Source organism: Aythya marila (assembly GCF_965140915.1).
Source record: "Aythya marila genome assembly, chromosome: 3".
Taxonomy (NCBI): Eukaryota; Metazoa; Chordata; class Aves; order Anseriformes; family Anatidae; genus Aythya; species Aythya marila.
This window is the reverse complement of record NC_139044.1, coordinates 47,890,051-47,909,601: the sequence shown is the minus strand read 5'-3', so window position 1 is coordinate 47,909,601 and position 19,551 is coordinate 47,890,051. Positions and strand designations below refer to the sequence as shown.

General features: G+C 36.4%; 1 protein-coding gene across 1 annotated transcript in view; it reads right to left on the bottom strand.

Annotated features, from left to right (window-relative positions):
• The window catches only part of PRKN (parkin RBR E3 ubiquitin protein ligase), a 775,548-nt gene that overhangs the window by 358,526 nt on the left and 397,471 nt on the right, over positions 1-19,551 (bottom strand). The gene's annotated exons all lie outside the window — the stretch shown is intronic.

Here is a 19,551-nt window from a genome sequence, read left to right as displayed (position 1 = left end):
TGATAGTTCAACATTAAATAATGAACAGAAAAAAGACTTCTTTTAATACTGGAGTTTTAAAGCATACAAAACAGAAATTGTTAAAAGTGGTCAAAGAGCATATAACTAAGAAATAAATAGGTAAAATGAAGCACATTCACATTTAGGATAAACAATGAAAAAATCCCTAGAGATGAAACTTACAAAGACATAGAATATAATTATCCCCAATGGGGCATTCTGTAAGTCCTTTTCTCAAAAGTTGTTTAAACAAGACAAAAACTCATAAGCATTCCTACAGAACAATCCTATAGTAGGTTAACAGGTTAAGAATCTAACCTGGTTAGCCTAAACAGTCTTGTTTTGTTTTCTGATTTTCTGAGCCAAGTATGTGTGACAATATGGAAAGGTCAAGCTTGCAATATAAAAATGGCCACATACTAAGTGGTACAATTCTGTAACTGGCACCAGCCTGAATTACGATCAGGAGGATGATCATAATTCAGGGGATCAAGCTACTTCAGTTCTAGTTTTGGTGGTACCTTGTCAAGCATCACCCACACTCTTAGCAGTACCTGAGAGCTATGAGAACATCAGGTTTATATTTGATTCCCTTCATTTTCAATTTTAAGCACTTAATTTAAAAAGCCTTCATATTCCAAGCTAAGTATCTCTTTATTTTGGTATGTGGTTAAAATACGCTTTGTGAATAATTTATTTTATCCTCCTGAATGACACAAACATTTCAATAGCCATGAAGCTTCTTCAGTTGTCAAAATATACATGTAGGTCACAACGTAAGCAAAGCTTCAACCACAAACTGTTTTTTCAGAAGTTTCCATGAAATTATCTCTGTACCTAGAAGGCATCAATAAAAGACATTTAGAAAAATAGAATAAGAAAAAAAATCATTCTTGAGATGGGAGTTGAAAAGTTTTTAATAACTCACCCAGCACAGAAAATTCATGTCATTGCCATTTAAAATCATGACAGTAATAAAGCTATACTCATAAAATCAGCACATAAAATATTTCACTCCACAACCCTTTCTAATTGCATTATTTAAATCAAACAAACAAATCTGAAGGTTGCCAATCAAATAAAAATAAGCTACCGCTCTGGGGTGCTGAAAAATGAAAAAAAATGCAAATCTCAAAAGAAATGAAGTCAGGAGTTTCAAGGTAGAATGAGCTGGAGACTTACTTGGCACAGAGGGAGCAAACAGACTTATGTAACAAAGCACCAAGAATTTGAAAACAGCGAAACATCTAAGGAAAACAGCATCAGTGGAATAAAAGCTGTTTTGAAGATCTGAAGTTTACCATGGAAAGAATATAACACCACAGTGACAAAAATAGCTCTATGGTTCCCTGGACAAAGACAACTATTAATCTCCTGTGGGTTTGTTTCTTTGTTTTGGTAAAACCCACAAAACTTTAAAGCATTTGCTTTAGGAAAAAATAAACACTGGGGGAAGTATGATAACTATTAGTCAAATTTTAACATAATTAAATAAAAATAGGTGGAAAGGTATAAGTCAGCAGGAGAAATGCAATAGTTCAGTTGCAATTTTAATCTGATTGAAGTGGCCTCTGTAAAGTTTTCTATGCAGGGGTCTTAGAAGCCATAGCTTGCAGCACAGCTTGCAGTCACCTCAAACACAGAAAAGTGCTTAGGAAGCTGCTGTGTCAGAACCAGTTTTATAGATATGACTTATTTTTCACAAGTTGCATAGATTACAAAACCAAAAGCCAAGGTCAGAATTCATAGCTGCTTCTCAAGAGGAGAAAAACATAAAGGTTTAATTCTAAATCGACAGGAATCTGAAACAGGCTTACTGAAGGGCAGCGTTAGGAACCTCAGCACATACTAAACCCTTTGTTTCTGCACCAGTCACGTGCGACACAGCAACCCAAGTAAATCTGCTGGTGGCGACTGAGAGGATAACCTCCCCAGCATTCAACCAGTGCATGAGAGCAACACCGGTCAACTTCAGCAGTAAAAGCTTTTCATCGCCACCTTGTATAACTGGTCAAATTCAAGAAAAGCAAAAAGGTTGGGCATAAATTGTACCACTGTTATGCAGAATGCACTTGTACATTTCCTGCAATAGGGAAGGGCGTGGCGGGAGGAAATTAACGCTGTCCAAACAGCAGCTATGAAATTATCAATAATAATTTCAGTCAGCAAGCACGTTTTCAAAGGTGACGTTGATATAACAGCCTAATAAAATACTTAAACACTACTGACTTGAAGGCAATGCTGTAGTTGTAATCTTCAAAGGTGATATGAAATCTAAATGATTCTGAAGTAAGTATGAGATTTTCCATTTCTCACACTAAAATATTGATATAGAAGCATGTTCTACCTAGTGCCTGTGCTGAGTTTCCAGCACATTAACTCCATACCCACAGCACACGTACAGGAGCACATCTCACAGATCTGCAGAGGCCAAGTGGACACACATTTACGCAGAAATAAATCATTGCTTTAAACATCTCATCAGGATTAACTGTACCTCTCTGAAGCATGAGGTCACATAACACAATTGCCCCCTTGCATTATAAAATAACTAAAAAATGAATTATTTATTGAAAAAAAAAATGAATCGCTCAACAAATCAAATTTATTCATTAGATACTGTTTTTGTAACATTCTGTTGCCAGAGATAATGGTTTTTGACTATTGATGTGTGTTCAAAATCGATTTAATAACTGAGTAACAAATTTATGTTTCTTCAGGTTGTTCAACATTGGATCCATGAACTGTCAACTGTGTATAAAATAAAATATGAAAATGTAATCTTTCCACGGGCTTTAAAATCCTTTGTCTTTACGTGCACAAGGATACTGGCCTACAGTTATTTTTACCCCCTTGTCTGAACTGTGATTTTGTCCAAGCATCCTTTTTTTTTTTTTTTAAATAAATGTTTTTGAATACTATTAAAATATATGAAAATACCAAATTAATCGTTTTCTTTTTATAGAAGGAATAAACTACAATCCCTCAGCACAAGATCTAGGCCCTAGAATCAAAGTCCTACATATGGACAGCAGTTAACAAACTCACCTGAAAACTGGTGTTTAATCTCCAGTCTCACTTGGGGAGAAAGACCTTGGATCTCTTAAAGCCAGGGAGAAAAACAGTTACATTTGCACCCTGGTCCATGAATGCTTTATTTGATTTCATAACTTGTGACCAAAGATGCCTTTTCTCTATGAAATAACTGTAGTAGTGACAACTCTGACTTGAAAAAGCTACAATTTTATTTTGGAACTTGAGCACCTACCGTATCACTGGCTGCACTGCTTGATTGCTGCTTACTACAACAATTTGCAAGCAGTAAACCATCTATGTTAACCGATTCAATGCAGTCATGCCAATTTTATGCTAGCCACACTAGCAGCTGAGCAAAACAGCAAGGATGTTTCAAAAAAAAAAAAAAAAAAAAAAAAAAAAAAAAGTATAAATACTGCAATCATCCATACAACTTCACTAGTTCCACTTGTATCTACAAGGCTTCTAACAGCACCAAGCTGTTCTGCTCACATAAGGGTATCATTTACCAAGAACCTGCAGTTAAGAAAAGATAAGCTTCTTCACTTTCCTTCATCACAAGCCCAACCAACCTGCCCCGAGACAAGCAAGCAAACTTTCCAGTATTATCTTTAAGCGCATGATGGGATTAGCTGGCATAAGCATAAGCAAATCCAAACTGAAAATGAAAAGTATCACATTTCTCAAAAAGCGGTATTTAGAGTGTCAAACTACAGTTTGTACAGGTTTGGCTACCTGTACAAAATGCTCAAATTATTTCATCTATACCTGTTCTATCTAGCAGCATTCAACATTATGTATAAACCGCTGAGTGAGCCAGTCTTAATGAGAGGTGTCCAAAAAGTCTCTCAAGAGCCTTCCTCCAAATGCAGTGATTCCAGACATACTGGTGTTCTCTAACGGTGTCAAAAAATCAATTAGTAACGGGCAACTAAATAATAATAATAAAAAAGCTAATGTGAATTTTTCTTCTAGTGAAGTATTTAGCCACTAGTCACACGTTTAAAGGTAATCATGTTTAAAAGACATGATGTACTAGCACAAGTACTCAGAGCTTTGCATTTCATTGATATCTGCTTCATGTACGGTAAACAAACAAACAAAAAAAAGCCAAAACCAGCAGCTAAAATAACAGTGAAATGCAAAGTTATAAATGCAACTATAAAAAATAAATGAAAACAGATAGTATTACCTGCAGGACACTTCACACCCTTGCAAAATGGGAAACATTAAGACAGATGTCAGTAAACACTAAGTAAAAAATTTTATTCTGAGATTGCCGTTTTTACGGAGTACCCTGCCCTAACATTAGTATTTAAAATTGAGGACAATACAACAGTTGCCAGCCAACATCAGGCTGGATTTAAAACAAACAAACAAACAAAAACTTTCTGATGATACAATTTGATTGCTTACTGTACACATGAAATTCCTTGCAGAATCTAATAAACATAACAGAGAAAAGGAGAGGGAGAGTAGAAGAAAAGACTGCAGAGTTCAGGGTTTCTGGATATTTGCTGGCTTCCTTAGGAGCTTAATAAAATCCTATGAATTCTGTGAAAAAGGAAGAAATACCACTCATATTTGGAAAAGGACAAACCAACTAAAAGAGGGGAAGGCACATGAACATAGATGAACACTATCCTATTTCTTGATCAGCAACTAACATCTGAAGGGTTGGTCACTTTTCTATGGTACATTTTGTAGATAAATACCATCTCAATTGCAAATGTGTACAGAGTATTTTCTGGAAAACAATCAGCTCTGACACAGCACAAAGAAAAAGCATGAGTACCTCCCCCAAAACAAAGAGTCAATAGAAGGCATCAGGATAAGTGGCAAAATGAAGGATAAAGCATGCACAATATATGCATGCAGATTAGCACAGATTATCAGAAAAAAATGGTAAGTGGTAGAGGAATGAACACTTACTAGCGATACTCTGGTTCTCATGACCCCAAGCATTTCCAGAAACAACTGTTTTATTCCCACACAAATATCTGAATATTCAGTATTAGCTCTGCCTGCTTCTGGAATAAAAATCGTAAATCTCACCTCAAACAGACAGACTAATGGAAAGATATTCCATAACTACTTTTTGGATGTAAAGATATCATTCAGGAAAAGTAGAAGAATTAGTCTAAACCCTGACTAAGTGAAGTTTACCGGTTGTTCTCTGGATACTCAGTACCCTGAGCTGGTGGAAGGGGATGGGGAGCAGGATGTGGCCCTCACTATCCATGAAGAACTGTTTGGTGACCTGCTACGGCACTTGGATGTGCACAAGTCGATGGAGCCGGATGGGATCCACCCGAGGGTACTGACAGAACTGGCAGAGGAGCTGGCCAAGCCACTGTCCATCATTTATCAGCAGTCCTGGCGATCGGGGGAGGTCCCAGTTGACTGGCGGCTAGCAAACGTGACGCCCATCTACAAGAAGGGCTGGAGGGCAGACCTGGGAAACTACAGGCCTGTCAGTTTGACCTCAGTGCCGGGGAAGCTCATGGAGCAGATCCTCCTGAGAGTCATCACGCAGCACTTGCAGGGGAAGCAGGCGATCAGGCCCAGTCAGCATGGGTTTATGAAAGGCAGGTCCTGCTTGACGAACCTGATCTCCTTCTATGACAAAGTGACACGCTAGGTGGACGAGGGAAAGGCTGTGGATGTGGTCTACCTTGACTTCAGCAAGGCTTTTGACACCGTCTCCCACAGCATTCTCCTCAAGAAACTGGCTGCTCTTGGCTTGGACTGGCGCACGCTTCGTTGGGTTAGAAACTGGCTGGATAGCCGAGCCCAAAGAGTCATGGTGAATGGAGCCAAATCCAGTTGGAGGCCAGTCACTAGTGGCGTCCCCCAGGGCTCGGTGCTGGGGCCGGTCCTATTTAATATCTTCATCGATGATCTGGACGAGGGCATCGAGTGCACCCTCAGTAAGTTTGCAGATGACACCAAGTTAGGTGCGTGTGTTGATCTGCTTGAGGGTAGGAAAGCTCTGCAGGAGGATCTGGATAGGCTGCACCGATGGGCTGAGGTCAACTGCATGAAGTTCAACAAGGCCAAGTGCCGGGTCCTGCACCTGGGGCGCAATAACCCCAAGCAGAGCTACAGGCTGGGAGAGGAATGGTTGGAGAGCTGCCAGGCAGAGAAGGACCTGGGAGTGATGGTTGATAGTCAGCTGAATATGAGCCAGCACTGTGCTCAGGTGGCCAAGAAGGCCAACGGCATCCTGGCTTGTATCAGAAGCAGTGTGGCCAGCAGGGCTAGGGAGGTGATCGTCCCCCTGTACTCAGCTCTGGTGAGGCCGCACCTCGAGTACTGTGTTCAGTTTTGGGCCCCTCGCTACAAGAAGGACATCGAGGTGCTTGAGCGGGTGCAGAGAAGGCCAACGAAGCTGGTGAGGGGCCTGGAGAACAAGTCCTACGAGGAGCGGCTGAGGGAGCTGGGCTTGTTCAGTCTGGAGAAGAGGAGGCTCAGGGGCGACCTTATCGCTCTCTATAGGTACCTCAAGGGAGGCTGTAGCGAGATGGGGGTTGGTCTGTTCTCCCACGTGCCTGGTGACAGGACGAGGGGGAATGGGCTTAAGTTGAGCCAGAGGAGTTTTAGGTTAGATGTTAGGAAGAACTTCTTTACTGAAAGGGTTGTTAGGCATTGGAACAGGCTGCCCAGGGAAGTGGTGGAGTCACCATCCCTGGAAGTCTTCAAAAGACGTTTAGATGTAGAGCTTAGGGATATGGTTTAGTGGGGACTGTTAGCGTTAGGTCAGAGGTTGGACTCGATGATCTTGAGGTCTCTTCCAACCTAGAAATTCTGTGATTCTGTGATATATACCTGCATTTAAATGCTGTTGATTTTAGTGGGATTATTCGGATGAAATAAGCTAAACACAGGTTCAACTGCTTACTGAACAGAGGCCACGATTCAAAATGGTGTATGTCTGAATGGTCTGCAGATCAAATAGCCATGGAGACTGCTCGTGTGGTTATGCTTTCAGCGTAACAAAGCTTTTACCTAGAAATATTTAATTCTTTGCTATTATAAGCAACACTTACAATATGCAGCACTCATAAAGCATTGCATTAAGTGAAAGACATCAAAGAAACAAAAATGATTTCTCTGCAAATTCAATTTCTTTTTTTCTAGGATAGGAAAATGTACTAGAACCAGAGCAGACATTGCTTAAGTGACCACATTGCACAAATGCCACAAAACACAATCATCTCTTGCATGTGCACAACGCTCTTGGTACACTAAGCGCATTTATGTATTTTCTACCCATTCTTTCTAGCTCCAGGAACACTTAAATAGCTTAACTCTAACAGAAAAAAAATACAAAAACGTCTGAGTTTTTGGTACTTGTAATTTTTAACTGCAAGGAGTATAGATCAGGGGTGGGGAGAGAAGCCCAGAAAGTCAATACTTCCTGTACCTTACCTGACACACTATGCTGTTTTCAAGGCCAGCTACTATACAACCTTGCCTTCTGTTTTCACTTTGTCATTTATAAAAAAAATCTTTTTCAAAACCCTTTACTATTCTACTGATATCTTTAAAACTCTTACTTACCTGCTTGTGTAATAGGAATTTCAGTTTAAAGTCAAAAAAATTGGCAGCAAGATGGAGAGGGATGTCTAAAATACTTTGAATCGTTACTGTAAATTGCTCAGATTTCTAGATGCTGGCGTTTCATTAGCTAAAACATAATTCTAATACAAATGCAGAGAATTAGAAAGTCAAAGGTACAATAATTTATGAGCCACTAAATAATGGAAGTTAATTTTGGAACACGATTTTCACAGCTTGCCAATGTCACTAAATAACAATAAATGTACCACCTTTCGCATGCAGCAAATGGTGTATTTTCAAATAGTACTCTTTAATTTGTGAAAGAAATAAGGCCCTAAATCCTAAACAAGGACACCGTTAAAACAGCTACTCTTCTGACAATTTAGCTAACTGAACGTAGCTACCTAGTTGTTATTGATATATTGAATAACTTTGAACATGTACCCAAAGTGTTTTGAAAAAAGTATTGATAATTGAACATAATTGAATGAAAACACCCCTTTGCTATGCCAGTTTCACTCTCTCTTACGGCTGGACAGCAAAGGTCCTAGAAAGGGACTCTTTAAGTGAGACTTTTTTCAGAGTTTCTTGAGTGCACGAACAATGAGTGAGAATCTGCAGTATGAAGGACAGGATGATATATTAGAAAACAATAGCACAATGGCACAAGAAAGCAGAACAAGTAACATCCATAGACTACCCCTTACTAATGCTTAAAGTTCCTAATTACTTAAAGTGAATTTGAAAATGGGTATTTCCATGTATACAGGCAGAGGATGAAATTTATGGAAAAGCACATAAATGCAAGAAGTGACAAACTCCCACCAACTTCCATTGAAAATTAAGAGCACACACTACCTCAGGAGTGCTAAGCAGGTGCTCCTGTCTGCACCTGTGAGCTCACCAGAATCTCTACATGTATAACAAATCCATATTTGACTACCTTGTATATAACTTTAAGAAAATAAAACATACACAAAACAAACTTACGTAGCTAGTCATACTTGCATTGAAACATTTTGGCTAATTCTACTGTGCTTCTGAAATAATGAAATGATTTTGAATAACACTTCTCAATACCAAAAATAAAGAAAAATAACACTATTAAAGTATATTTATCAAACTGCAGATAGCTTGCATAATAATAAAGCTATACAACATGGATTTATCAATAATAAGTTGTTGTACATTTATTGTACATTTAAAATTGCATACTTAAATTGTCTCATCTAACTTTCCCCTTCATAATTAGGCAAGGAATAAAAACAGTGGACACTCATTCAGTTACAAGTCTTATCTCTTAGATCATTAAAATTTTGTTGGTTAGAGTTTCTAACATGACTTAATTTCTGAATTATTCAAACTTCATAAATCAATGATCAACAGATATCCTATAGACATTGCAGCTGTACAATGAATAGCACAGAGATCACAGATGAGCATATGCTAGTCTACCTTGTTGCACCCTGGTACAGACTTTAGCACTGACTAATCATTTATTAAGTCTTCTGAACATTTCTCTCTCGGTCTTCTCATAACCTTTTATGAACTGTAGTTTAAAACAAAAGTGTGAATCTTTTCCTTAAGACACTGAAAACCTTAAAGAATGAAATGGAAAGAATCAACCATTATCTATTTTTTCTCTCTGAAGAAAATTATTACAGACTTACACGAAAGATGCAAAATGTCTAACATGTCATTCACTGACGTTAACGTCAGCAAGGGTTAAGAGCATGAGCAATAGTTTAAAAGTGGTCCTGTTCAGACACATTTTGAATAAGTGAATGGATCATTGACTCACCGATGATCTTGTATTGCTAAAGTTGTGGGAGTTTTGCCAATGACCCCGATGGGAATAATATCACCTTCTCAATGTTAAGGTTAATATTTTTCCAATCTTCTGTGATCCATTTAATAATGTGATGAACTACCAATATCTGAAATATTTACTAAGTTCCAAGGGAATTACATGTTTTGCAAGACTCCTAGGAAACACTAAAAATCTCATCTAAATTTTGATCTCTCATCCCAAGGTTAAATATGGAAAAAAGTATTTTATTTATATATCCCATATAATCCATTCTATTTTTAAAAGATTACCCAGAACAAATAAACAAACAAAAAATGTGATACTAACATTTAAGAAATACAAATAAAGCTGAATTGATTCCAATGATGTAAAAACTCCACCATTAAAAGGAAAACATCCCTTTTGAGAGCACTGCATGCCATTTAGTGATGTCCCTCAATAGCATAACCTCAGGTATCAGCTTTTTTTCAATTTGGCAAAAGTCCAATAAAGTGTCTTGGGTGTTTACTGTTGCTTTAGAGACATATATATACGCATGCACATATATAACTATTTGTGTACATGTATTTATATTCTACATATAAAATATATTGTGTATATAGCATACGTACACTGCATTCATATATATATACTATATACAATATTACATGTATATGTGCATTTTATATGCATGTGTATAAATACATACTATATACACAATATAAATAGCACCTACACTATATATTGTGCATACATATACATTGTTTAGTATATACATATGTACACATATAGGTATACATTACACATTTACATGTGTGAATATACGCAAATATATTGTATGTTATATAAAATATGCATTATAGATATTGCATACTATAAGTATACATGTGCGTATATATCCATGTTCATATATATCCATTTTATATATCACCCTTTTCAATTTCCAAGTTATTGAATAACTGTTGGTGTTCAAGACTGAAAGATGTTAGCAATTTGCTATTACTAATAAGTTTCTAATACAACAACCACTGCCAAGGAGGTTAGGGATATGATCTAATACCCATCCTCTTTTCTCTCTGCTTTACTTGTTTCCTTAAACTTAGCATCTACTTGGCTGTGTGTTTTTTGTTGTTTTTTAAGAAAAAAAAATCTTTAAGTTGTCTATATTGTTTTGTTATGTCTTTAAAGTTTAGTACCTTTGTAACTTTTATCATTTTGAGTTGTATCATTTATGGTGTATTGTACATTTTTCAAATTATGATCATAGTGAACATGATGTATAGATCTCTAGCTTTTTTCCCCTAGAGTCTGTGATTGTCTCTACCTGTACTAAATAAAAAATTGCATTAGAAAATTGTGAGTATCATGTTCTTTGACCTATAGCTGCTAATCTTGCCATGCTGCTAAGAGTGTGCTTTCCAGCTTTTGCTGGTAGTCCATGCTCTTGCAAGGACAGACATGATGCTCTCAGATGGACACTCTTCTCTTTCATTTGCTTCTTTTTGGCACATCACTGTACATTATATAATATTTGTAGCATACACAAGCCTTAAACAAGGTTTAAGAAATTCTAGGAATGAAAGAGACACAAAAAAACAGTGTCTGATAGATGCAGAGTACATGAAACCAGCAGACATCATGAACAACCACTTGCCAGATATAAAGTAGCTATGTATTTGCAGATAATTAGCTGTGTATCTGCAGATAACTCTGCAAAAGCTGGGCATTCATTCAGTAACCAGTGAATGGCCAAAACAGCCAGTGCTACCTGCAAGCTTCTGTAGGAAGAAAACTACAAGTTGAGCTTAAGCCTCTACCTGAGAAATCATAAATTAGTGAGAACACTCAAAGTTTGCAGCCCTGAGCTCCTCTCAATCTGTCAGGCAATGGTTCCTTTCTGAATGGTTTTACTCTAGAGAATTAATTCAACAGATAAAGGGAAAACCAGAAATTTTTGATGCAGCCTCAAATGATATATCGGTTCTTACCGATAGTTTGAAGTAACTGGTGAAAGATAAGGCATATTTAGAAAACAGTGAGAAAAAACAGCCAGGAACAAACATCTGAGGCAGTAATGGCAGAGTGACTGGACTCACAGACAGAGGAAAAGGTTGAAATAAGCAAAGCACGAGATGATCAAAGAATCAATAAAAATTCCTAATTTTAAGATTGAAAATTACAGATTATGACAAGGGAAAAATAAAAATACAGAAAACAAACAAACAAACAAAAGCCACTCAGGATTACTTAGAGAAAAGGTGCTTTTGTAGCCATGCAACAGGAGCAGTTAGAAAACATTCCATAAATAAGAGATACAGCTGGTATTTTGCTGGTTTTGAGAGTTATTGGACCTCAGTTAAAATCCAGACAAATCAGAAGATAGAATCTAAAGAGTTTTTACTTAGAATTTAAATTGTGGTACACTCAAGACTGGCAACAGCTGCCAGAAACATTGAATTAGTGGCTTGTGATGAGTTCCTCGATCTATTTGCCAGCACACAAAGGGCTTCTTTTTATATGAACAATAACATAAAAAACAACAAAATGAATGACAAACCAGAACAGTAAAGGACTGTCATCTCCCTTACTGAGCACTGACTGCTTAGGCTTGGAGATACATTTCAGATTCATAGAATAGAATCAGAGTAAGTGCTAACAAAAGGAGCAAATTAACTCCAAGATCTGCATCATAAATTAGCACCCGATTCCTAGGTAATTTATCAGGTTATATTCAACCAAGGATAAACCAGATCATATATATATATTTTTTTTCTTATGTAGGCTAATCTGAACATCTTGTACTGGGTGGAAGCTTACTGATGTGAAGCCTGACAGATGTGTAGGCAGCACGTGGACTCAGAGACAACCCCTGTCCCTGCCTGCAAGCAGGCACACTGAAGTCTTTTTAATTTCTCTTTGGCACGAGTGAAAAAACAGTATGCTTTTGCGGTATTTTTTTTTCATTCAATAACTCTACAAATAATCCCTAGAATATGTCCTGAGATTTTGGTTGGAATGGGGGGGTGGGAATAGTATTAGATTCAGCATCTAAAAATTAGCATCTAAAAGTTATTGCAGTAAAATGGAAGAAATAGCAATGAGTTGTATATAGAGTGCTTTCCCTTTTAGTATTCTGTATTTAGAACACTCTGCCTGCTTTTCACAAGCACTACTTAGTCTCCAAGTTTAGCTTGCAATAACTCTCCTTAACTGTTCATCTTCTTACTATGCAAAAGTTTATTACATTGTAAAACCAATAAAACAAACCCAAGTACCTGAGTTGCTGGAGAAGATGCTAAGCATACCAGACATGTAGAGCACTTTGTCTCTGAAACATGGAAGAGGAGTTGTAACAGGATAATTCATAAAATCTGTAGCACAGAAATTAAATAAAGAGAAAAGTGCCACAGATTGCTGTAAGACGGATTCACCTAATAGCATTAAAGAGAAAGGAATGACCATTAGAGTCTATGAGATACTTTAAGTACCCCTCAAGGGCTTGTACATGCTTCACTGCTTTATGTGGAGCCTTGCGTCCTTTGGAGTATAATCTTGTTAATCAGCTCTCAAGGTCACAGCTGAATGCAAGAGAGGCAGGCTGTGCATCTGTAGAAGTTATTTATTTCTGGAAAAAAAAAAAAGAAGCTCTATTTATGTGAAAATGATACACTGTTACATAGTACTTAAGTCCAAACCTGCAAACACTTATCCTCACTGACATCATTAAAAACATTCACAAAATTGTTTGCAGAACCTAAGCGTAAAGGCTCAAGTGCAAGCTACCCAAGATGCCTTCACTGCCATTGCTGTCTCCCTCTAATGATGAGAGGAAGTGCACCTACCATGGGAATTGCCTTTCCCATTCAAATCTGGGTGACCATGGAACAATCAGGATGGGATGAGGAACAGTACTAGATTTAGTTTCGTTCTTCTCCGCGCTTGCCCTGCCCATTGCAGCTATCTCTTGTGATAAAGAAGAAATTTTTGGGATGAGGTAGGAGAAGGAAGAGAGACCGTCCCAGAGGGCACAGCAGGGAGTAAACTGCAGCTCTGAGCAGTTATTCAGTGTCTCCTTTTGTCCCAGGACAGCACAGCTACATACAGTCTTCAAGAAGACTTAAACTTTCTTAAGTGAACCTTAAGAAATTATTAGGAATCAACGTGTGGGTAAACTACTAAAATTGGAATAATTGTAACCCAACAAAAAAAAAAGGGGGACAAAACACCCCATACAAGGGGGAAAGACAAAAAAAAGGCAGCTTTCCTTTTTTTTTTTTTTTTTTTTTTTTGTTGTTGTTGTTTCCTAAAGAGATACACCTGCCAAAGAAATACAATGAAGCAAAGAGATGAAATACAAATGGATCACATAGTTGAGGAATCAATAGGAAAGACTTGTTTTTGTTTTACATTACTCAGGGACCAGTTCTCTCCCAAGAGTTCATATGTGGAAATTTTACTGCTAGAAAGGAGCTTTAAGTGGCTCTTAATACCATCAGTACTTGTACTTTCTAACAGTGATTATGGAATTTCCACTGGAGGACAATTTAGGGGAGAAAAAGCTCAAAGGTTTCAGCAGAGTCAAAAGTGATGATTGTTTCTGAAGCAAGAGGAAAAACACCAGAGTGGCTGAGACATAAGAAGATATCCGGTTCTTCCTAAGTAGCAGCTTAGGAATCTTGATAGTCACACTTGCAGAACTTGGTAGGGACCAGTTTATCCAGTCGGATTGTCATGACCATTCTTCACTAGCCCTAGAGACCGTGAATACTTAGAGTCACAACACACACAGAATCACAGAATGGTTGAGGTTGGAAGAGACCTCCAGAGATCATCCAACCTGATCAAGCAGGTTCACCCAGAGCATGTTACACAGGATGGCATCCAGGTGGATTTTGAATATCTCCAGAGAAGGAGACTCCACAACCTCTCAGGGCAGCCTGTTCCAGTACTCTGTCACACTTTAAACTTTAAAGCTCCTCTGTTCCTAGCACCACTATACTTATGTTCTTGAAAGACAGTCAAGAAATAAAAGTCCCCATGAAAATCCATTTTCATTTAATACCTATTACAGTGTTTTTTTCTTTATTTTTAAAACAGGTCTTTCTAAAGATGAGTACTTTAGCAGATAAATACATGCACATTTGTGCCCACGCACCACTGTAACAACTATTTCAGTTGAATTTATGGATATATATATTTGAAATACAATACAAAAATATGTCTTGAAACCTCAATGAACAATGACATTAAAGTATGCTATTCTCCCTGTACTTTGGTATTTTATTTTAAAAACAAGATTAAATTAGAATGCATTGGACTGAATAAGTGACTTCATGAAGCTTTTTTTTTTTTTCCTTCTTTCTGAAGTCTTCTTTATGTAAGCAGACTGACCCATACTGCAGCTTCATTCTCACCGCATGCCTTCTTATCAGGACATATCCTGATTCCTTATGAGACATATATGCCAAAAGTGAATAAATAATTCTTTTGTCAGAAAAATCAACCAGTTTGGAACCACTTTCTGGAGTATAGGCATAGACAGACTTGCTCAAGAGTATAGCTCAAGATTGACATCAGCATTGTCGGTATGTTTGCAAGAGCAGGTTGTCCAAATTCAGAGAGGTAACATCTCTGGGTACAGTCACCTTTGCAGTACAGTAGACCTCAAGAGGCAGGTCCTCGGTTTCTTGACAGTTGTTTGTATAATACTGGCTTCAGTGATCACAGATAATGTACCTTATGGGAAGAGGTCTGACTGTTCTTTTTGTTGCTGCTAACAAAACAACATGAAAAAGGGATATAATTTGCATTTGGAAAAATGCAAATGGAATTCTCATGCCAAGAGAGCACAGTTCCTCTAGTTCCTACTTTTTGTTCGTATTTACCAGATTTGTCTCTGCCAAGTGAAGTAAGAATAGGGTAATTAGTGGTGAAGAAAACTGTTTAAAAATGCAATGCACTTCAAAGAGCTAAAGACTTCTTATAAAGAAGAAAGCAAGAAATAAGGTGAAGAAAACACGTGTTTGTATAATGTATATTTATATGGGTATAAAAACAAAGTATACAATTGTATACTCATATATACAAAGTATAATATGTATTTTGTACATATACCTACATATAGAAATAAATGAATGCTTTATTTCAGTTAATAAATATGTAGGAACACAAACTTAGTGACAGAAAAAAAGTTGTCATTTTTGTTTAATAATTACATGTACAGATACTCTGCGAAAACTGAAATCTGTACAGAGCAGCATTTGTACTAGCTCAAATGTTCAGAAGAGTAGGCATATTTTTTCCTCTCATCTTACTATGTAACAACACTTCTTATATTAGTTTAATCTAAAACTAAACTCTTCCAATTTCAATCACAGTTGCATTTCCAATCACAGCTTCAGTTGATCTCTGGAGATCAACTGTAAGATAGGTCTTCTCTGTAAGAGACTGTTGTATCAGTCTAATTGAGAGATGATAATCCAAACATTTGAAAACCTTTTCATGGACAACTGTATTTGTTTTAGTCTTGCTTACTGTATTTCAGCCTATACTGATATGGAATTACTTTTAAATAAACTAAAATTTCATCTCAAATGAAAACACGACTTTACACAGAAGTTTGTAATACAGGATTTTGTACCGATTTAAAAATGTTTTAACTGGTGCCATTTTCCTTGCAGTATTCTTATATTGACTTGCTACTGCAATTATCACCACCACCCTTTATGAACTTGTACTGGGAAAGTGATCGTTAATATGTCATAATGGTCTTCATTTTTCAGTCTTCAAATGTCTGCAGGAAGCTCGTTTAAAGTGTCATAGACATTGCCCGAATGCAACAAGAAAACCTCTGTGATTCATTTGTCATTTTCAAATCATATTGCAAATCAGCACCCCTTTGCACCAAGTTCATAACAGTTATTTATAAACAAGTCTAACTTGCCTCTGTATACATTTTAAGTTCCACCAGAGGACTGAATTAATTTTCATTGTCCTGCCTCATCTTGCCCTAGATTTTTCCTTTATAAGGAAGATTTAGTTGTGTTGGCATCTTAGTTGACAATGAACTTAGTCTGTCACATCCAACATCGTGCTAAAATATTTATTACCATTTAGTATTATATAGTAATACTAGTATTAGTTATTTAGTATTGTAAAATTTATAAATTTTAAAGTCTGCATGTTTATTAAATGAAGTTTTCTGCCAATATATTCCTTTCAAGGAGGGAAGAAATTTTTAAGCAGAAGATCCATGAAAGTGAAAACCTCACTGTTTTCTTCTGCAGAAGAAATCATAGAAATCTCTTCTGATATTGTCTTCAGAAATTGTCTTATCTTTAAAGTCAACCTTTGACAATATACAAAAAAGGAGGGAGTGGAAGAAGAAAAGGGTTATGAATGCATGAGCTGCTATGAAAAACAATATGAATTTCTAGCTAACAAAATTTATTAAAGTTCAATCAATTTCGTTTGGATAATTAGAAAAATTACAAAACTAATTCGCTAAGAGAGCTCTGCACACTGTTGTTTATAATTGTCAATAGAAAATTTCTCAATCCCTCCTTGCTCTCCCAAACAAAATTCTGACCAATGTGACTTTGAAGCTGATAAACATCAAATATATATTTGCAGAATCTGGAATAAATACATTACTCCAGACATCTATGGAAAACAGTATGTATTCACTTGCCATCGAATTTCATACATTTCATTTCATTTCCTAAAATGTTGATTTGAATTAGGCTTTTATGGAATCTGTAACAATCCCTACTGAGCCAAGGAATTGAATGGGTATTAAAGACATTACTTAGGACAATAGTTACTGTTTCATATTAAATCATTAAGTGAGTCTACAAAATGTCAAGCAACATTAAATGAAGTTCCCTGCATATTATGACAGATTCTCTATCTTATAAATAGTCCTTCATGTGTTTGATTTCAGAAATTATATCTTGGTACTTTTGCCTGACACTGCTGTTTCCATTTTTTGCTACATTTCCGCAAATTAAAACCACTCTATGTGCATTTTTTTCCCCTGCTGTTGGGTTGCTCTATTCTCTGATATTATCACTCATTTCTCTATTTCCTAAATGAGTGAAATCCACATCTTCCACAAGCGCTTCCTTTCTTGTTTTTGCTACATTACCATAACAGGAATTTGATAATACTGATACAGCTGATGTCAGTGATCTTGCTATAACTTTGTGACTAAAAAATAACAAATTAAAAATGAATTTCAGGATCAGAAATGAAGTGTTTATATTTTTTCCCCATCTTTTTTATAAAGCTAAATATACAGGATAATTATTTTTGCATATACCTATACTAGTTCACATTTATTCTTGTAGATTTTCCTTCAAGATACAGCAGCCTCAGTTTTGTTTTGTTATTTTTTTTCATTTATCAGTCCAATCACTAACAAATTACTCTTTATGACTGACATAAATACATTAACAGCTCTGTTTCTTCCATGTTAAACAATTGTCTTACAAAGCCCTTTTCCAAACATTAGGCTTTAACAGAGTAAGTATTCATAACTTTTCAATGCCCTTTACAGAATTACTTAGACAAATACTTATTTTTGTTTGACTTCCATTTCAGTAGCAGTCTTCAAAACAAACCTTTTTCAGTTCTATGTCTATGTCTTCTTTCCTTCAGAATGGAAGTACATCTTAATGGAATGCACTTCTTTCCTAACCAACAACTGCATGGACTAAAATCTAATTTCTCAGAACTAAACTCAGTGAAGTAGATACTCATTGCTATTAACTGAAATATTTTTGTTCTACATCTGTTCTTTCCACATAGAACACTGAAGATAGGAAAAAAAAAAAAAAAAAAAAAAAAAAAAAGGAGAGTTAGATAAAACTGAATTGGGAAAATGAGATAGAGTACATCTGCTCAATCTCATATCAAGTTAGAAATGCACATTACAGAAATCAATTCACAATGGAAATAAAATGTAGTTCAACTGTTTCAAATACTCCTAGCAGTGGCTGTTTCAAAACCAGAATTCACATATACTTGTACATATGAACTTACGTAATACAAGTAAAAAAAATTAGCACGTAGTAAAGATATTCCTTCCACAACCCCTATCTTTGATAAGTTCTTTTAGTTAAGGAGAAAATGAATGCCTTTGCTGCTCCTGCTGATGTTGAGTCAATCAGAACAGAGTAGTTCTCCTTTCAAGTAGATGATGACTGGCTGAGAAGGCTGGGAAAGCTGGAAAGATATGTCAATAAATATACTTCCTTATGTGATACCTTGGACTGTTCCTCAGGGATCTAAGTTTTCAAATCTGCCCCAGCCCAGTATGGACATACTTGTGAATAAGATGGGAAGCAGAGAAAAATTATTCATAAAACCAGCTTAAAAATAAATGAGTGTACAGAAGTTTAAAATAAATGCTAATTTTTCTATTGAAGTTATTTAGTCATATATGTAGATATGTCTATTTGTATATATACACAATACTTTTTCTGAACTATACTCGAAAACAATTTTCGCACAATAAAGACTCCTGTTATTTCCCCATATTTAACTTCGTTTCCAAATTAAGTCTCCATCTTCTATCAATGTTTCATTAACTACAAATTCAACATTAGTTACTAAATGTCAATTACTTAAAAACAGTAAAGCAGTGACTTTTTTTTAAAAAGAGCAGATTTCTCACTGTCACTTCATTTTGAACAACTTTCTTCAGCTGTCACATTCACATTCAATTCCTTACTGTTTCTTACATTAAAAATAACATTAAATAAAGTCAGAGACAATAAAAGACAGTGTCTCAACAGCTCTCATCTTACTGAAGTGCAAGATTAGCCAAATGGCAAGCTACTCATCAGACAAAAGTTGAAGTTGCTCTACCACACCTTCCCAGAATACTTCAGTTCAGTCCTGAAGGTAACAATTCCACAATTTGTTCACCTTGTTCATTCAGCCCTCAGGTTTCTGCTGAGATTAGGCTGGCTAATTAGTATCATCTGTGATGGTGAACTTTTAAAATATTATCATCTGTCGAAAGTCAACTGTATTGTTACCTCCAGTGACATTTCTCATAGGCCACTAAATGGCTACCAGGTGGTGATAATATTTGGCTGTCACCAACCTTGACCTAAAGAAGAAGAGAACCAATTGGTGTTTGTGTGGCGCTGGGGGAA